The following is a 4791-nucleotide window of genomic DNA, read 5'->3' as shown; positions in this document are numbered from 1 at the left end:
CTCAGTCACTGAACATTTTTTATTTCTGTCGACTCCTATTTTTCTGAATATGTCAGATTTGAATATTAGATCTTGTGTATTTGCTGCAGTTTTTCTTCAAGTGTTTTAGAGCAATAAAACATTTTTCTTCTGCATTTGGTTCATTGGCTGCTCATTGTTCTTTTCCTGTTCAAATTTAAATATTGCAGTAAAAAGATTTTAATTTACATGTGGTAACAAAAAGTAAACCTATTTTTAGCTGCAAAGAAACATCAATATGACCTGCCACAGCATCAAAGTGGGCCCCAACTGATTCAACCCAGTCAGGAAAAACCACAATTTTAATCTGCAAACTGATTAAAATGGTTCAAACTTCCTGATGGTGACCTCTCCTCTGTCCCTCACCTTGTCTGGCTGGTTTTAATCCTCTCTGCAGTGTCAGACTGGAGCTCATCTCTGATTAAACAGATTAACACTGAGCTGCAATAGGAACCATTGTTTCTCCTCCAACTTATTTCACTTGTAAGTTATAAAGTTTAAAAAATGTATACATTTTGCATTTAAGTTGGAAAAAACTTTGGAAATATATTCTAATAAGCGATTTAATTATCAGTTTATTTGTATCTTTTAATTTATAAAATTGTATAAAAAGGTGTAAGTGCACTGCATACGGGAGACCCAATCAAATTTTTTTGTCAGGGGGCCCAAGATTACTTGTGGCACCTGCTGGCAATATATGATTAACTGACTTTGATTGTACTGCATTATGAAGAGGACTAAATCGAATTACAGGTTGATTGACGTGAATCTAAGTACATTATAAGGTAATAACATTTTCTGTTTTATCCAATTCGATTTAGTTAAATTACAGAGTTTTGAAAATTCTTTCTGAAAGCCTATTGGATTTCCTGGAAAAGATTCCTGGTGAGGAAACATAAAAAAAATCACCAATAAGTCAGTTCTATTCGTTTATTCTTACATGTAAATTTTGCACTATTATGATGTCATGATCTGGCCATATTCTTATGAGTATGTGAATGAAGTACTTCATTCTCCTTTTTAGAACTACCTGGAGTGGTGTTTGAATATTTGTTTATAGCTAACTCCTGTAGTTTAATGTCAGAATCTAATTTCTTTCTGTGCTGTTATGTGTATGATTGTCCACCAGAGAGCAGAGCAGTGCTGCAGCAGCAGTGAAACAAAGTAACTCATTCATTCTTCTGCAATCAATAAGGTGAAAAGTTAGAAAGAATAAAATATCTAACATTTTACGTTTCCCCACTCCAGTGCAGCTCTTTACAGTGGTTCTATATAATTTGCTTCTTAGCATTTCTTGTCCTCTTGTGAAAGATAGATCCAGGTTTTTTCTCAGGTCTTGCCATGTCATTGTATTTAGTTTTTATTTCATTCTTCCATTTTTTTTCTTTGTGCAATGAAGTTTAGGTTTCTTATTGTTAGCTAGGGCTGTAGCCATTTGGATACCTTACAACACAAGAAATTACATTTCACATGGAGCTTTTGTTTGTACTTTTACATTTTAGATTAGCTAAAAATATCAAAAAGATCTGATTTTACAGAAAAGATTGACACACAGAATCATGATTTTTTCATGCTTTTATTTCTTTCTTCGAGAAAAACATGTTTGATGTGCATTACTGGTTATTTTTGGTCCTGCAGCTTAAATGTGGTTTAAAATTTTTTTAAACCACAACTACGAAAAAGAAATTGTAATAGTTTTTTTTAACTTCGGCATCAGAGACCTACGTTTTTATGCACAAGTGTATGTTGGAAAAAAATATTCTTGCCCATAATCTGATAGTTAGGGGGTGCAGATCCAACATAAGTGTTACAGGTAGAAGCAACGTTTTAATCAGGTTATTGCTAACAGATGACCATTTGTGTCAGTTTTCCTACCAATAAACTATTGTTTGCAGTTGTTATTGATTTGATAAGAGTACAAATGTTGTCATTACTCTTGACATATATATTTCAGTGTTTTTCACTTGTTTTGCCAATCAGTTTATTTACAGTTCAACAGCAAATCATAAACAGACTCCAATTTATTCAGAGTCTGTTTATTTTGTATTCTGCCAACAAAGAACAATCCATTATTTTGACATTCCCAAAAAATAAATCACAAGTGCTTAAAAACTTGTTGTACAGTGCTCTCATTTGATAGGCTTAAGATAAAGGAATATACCAACTTGTGCCCAGTAAAACAAAAAAGAAGACTCTTTTTATAACCTTCCACAAAAGAAATCCAATGTGCAAATACTGTAGTAAAAAAGATCAGAAAATGATATTATGAATATGAATGCAATGTAACAAGTACAATTGTCAACACAGTTGTGTCTAATAAAAAAGACAACAGTTCCTATTTTTGTTTGTTCTGGATGTGAACTTCTAAACATTTCCTACATCATTTTCACTTTACCTCTTATTTATTGTGTCTGCTTGCAATTAAGATTTTAATTATGGCATAACAAAAGTCAACTACATTTTATTGTCTGGCATCATGGCTTTCCAGATAGAATTTTTGACTGCTGTCCTGAAAGTTAACAGATCTGAAAATGCAGAACTTGTGCATGTCTGGTAGAATATCTCTACTCCTCACAATGAAACGTTTCTTTGGCAACAATAATAAAGTAATTCACATTAAATGCTGCATATTTTATAACCAAAAAATGACCAGGGAAAGAGCAAAATAAAATGTCAAGTATCCATATTTATTTTCCTCTGTTTGAGGTAATGTGGACAATGTCAATTCTATGCTGATTACATTACAAATGATAACTTCAAAAGATGCTTCATGTATAAAAGATTACAGGTAGGTATTCAAAGGACTCCTTGGCAAATCACATAAAAATAGTTTGAACAGTTTGTGCTCTAAGACTTATCCATCTTTAACTTTGAATATGTAAAAGTCCAAATGTCATTCATAAATTACAACAAATACTTAATACAAGACTTAATTCAGAACGTTTGCATTAAGTACAAACATTTTGTACTTGATATTAACGGTAAGTATTAACAAAGCAGTTTTTTGCAGCAGAAATCACTACAGATTCCAAATCATTGATAGTATATATTTTTAGAAGAGTAGTGTTAAAAAGCTTTGTTGAGTTTTCATGACCTACCTTTAAACAAACAGCTGTGCTGCACAAACCAGCATATTTCTATTTTTCTCTTTGACTTCAGAACATTCTTCTTTACTGTTGTTTCAGATTGCTCTTCTTTTATCATAACAGAACCATCTTCATGAGCAGTTCTTCTTTCACCCAGCTTTGATTTCAGGCCCTCAAACAGCTTTGATTTGCGACTGTTTGGGGGGACATTTTCTTTCTACAGTATCCTAACAGGGCTATGTGGTCTCCATACGATGGCAAATAAGTCTTCATCTGTCATGAGCTTGTGGGCGGTGTTATCAATCTAAACAAGGACAATAACATATAATTTCATAAAAATGGAATTAGAATTACATGCAAATTATTTGAATTAAATTAGATAACATTGACACATGCTTTAAAAAAACTATAGTTTTTGAAATACTATTTTTTTCAGCTAGTGTCTTTTCTCAGCATGGTCTTGATAGTTTCCACAGGAATATTCCTTTGTCTCAGGAAATCACTCAGGTCATCCATTCTGTGATCACACACTTGAAGGGAAGGTAAAGGTAATTTAATTTATATAGCACATTTTCAGCAACAGGATAGAAACAAAATAACAAACCAAAGGAAAGAGCAAAACAAGAAAAAGCTAATAACGTTGATCCAAAGTATATAAATTAGGTGCTCCTATTCAGGGTTGGTAGATAAGTTAAAGTAAAAATCCTCTGGCCAAATTCTTTATCTGGTTTGGAAGAATAGGAGTCTAAAAAGTAGTTGCTAATGTAGTTTTTTGAAGTTCTAAGTTTTAAACCCTGTTCTGTGTTGCTAAATAAGAGTAAGTAAGTATTCTGGTAAGTAGTGTGCTCTAAATTTATAAAAGTAATGATTACTCCACAGTTTCTAAGTAATAATAATAAAAATTAAATGTTATTGTTCTGGAAGAATTTTTTTCTGGATTCTAAGTTCGTTCTAATTCCTTTTCTGGGTTGCAATAATAGGAGTCTCTCTGCATAATAATTCAAAAATGTATCTAATATTGGTCTAAATAATGAGTACGCTACAGTTTCTAAAAAAAATGAGCCAAAGAGCGATTAATAAACTAGAGTCTCTGGATTCCAAGTTTGTTCTAATTTCTTTTCAGGGTTAAAAGTGAGTACTCCACAGTTTCTAACTAAATAAAATAAAAAAGAGGAAAGGATACATTAGGTCACATGGTAACATTCAGACAAAACAAAGACATGAGTGAAGGCGGTGGCATTATAATAATTCAATCTGGAAAGACTCAGACGAAGAAAAAGGAACAATTAAAAGGTTTAATGACAGCAATGAATAACAGTTCTTTGGCGCTCGGGCCCCGGCAGCTGATCTGAGATTTGATGTGAACTCGATGAACATCCCGATAACCGATTAGGGATGCTCTCCCCCCAAAAAAGGGGCCGAGGCCGGGGCCGAGAGAAAAAGGGGGACCTGAAAGTTGTGAGCAGGCTTGAGGGTGCGGAGAGAAACATCACAGTACTGTTAGTCGTCAAACAAGTGCAAAAGTCTAGAAGGTGAGAAGCTGGAAGGAGGAATCAAATTGATTGCTAGAGGGGTTTTCATAATATCATGAAGCCCATACGAAGAATGAAGGCATGCTAAGAGAAAGGCTGAAAAATACCAGGCAAGAGAGTAAGGCGCGGAGCCAGGCAGGAGATGGGATCAGTTT

Source organism: Poecilia formosa, unplaced genomic scaffold, assembly GCF_000485575.1.
Source record: "Poecilia formosa unplaced genomic scaffold, Poecilia_formosa-5.1.2 Scaffold970, whole genome shotgun sequence".
Taxonomy (NCBI): Eukaryota; Metazoa; Chordata; class Actinopteri; order Cyprinodontiformes; family Poeciliidae; genus Poecilia; species Poecilia formosa.
The sequence above is the reverse complement of the archived record's forward strand: the minus strand, read 5'-3'. Positions refer to the sequence as shown.